The sequence below is a fragment of the Nannospalax galili genome, unplaced genomic scaffold (genome assembly GCF_000622305.1).
Source record: "Nannospalax galili isolate Female #2095 unplaced genomic scaffold, S.galili_v1.0 scaffold879, whole genome shotgun sequence".
Taxonomy (NCBI): domain Eukaryota; kingdom Metazoa; phylum Chordata; class Mammalia; order Rodentia; family Spalacidae; genus Nannospalax; species Nannospalax galili.
The window spans coordinates 4,178,709-4,179,012 of record NW_008346261.1 but is presented as its reverse complement, the minus strand read 5'-3'; positions in this window follow the sequence as shown (position 1 = coordinate 4,179,012).

Genomic DNA, 304 nt, shown 5'->3' with positions numbered 1-304 from the left:
AAAATAAAAAATTAAAAGTCTTAACTGTGGGCTCCTATAAAATTCAAAACAAGTACTGTCTTATTTCAAAGGGAAGAATCAGGCACACCTAAGCAAAACCAAAGTCCAGCAAAGCAGCTCGAGGCTGGATATCTGGGATTCACTCACGATCTTCTGGGCTCCAAAGGGTACTGGCATCTCCACTGCTCTGACTCTGCCATCCACAGCACATTCAGCTCGTCTCACAGATCCAGGCCAGCTCCATTCCACACTTAACTGCTGTCCTTGGTGGTTGGCCCATGGTCCTGGCATCTCCAAAAAGCTG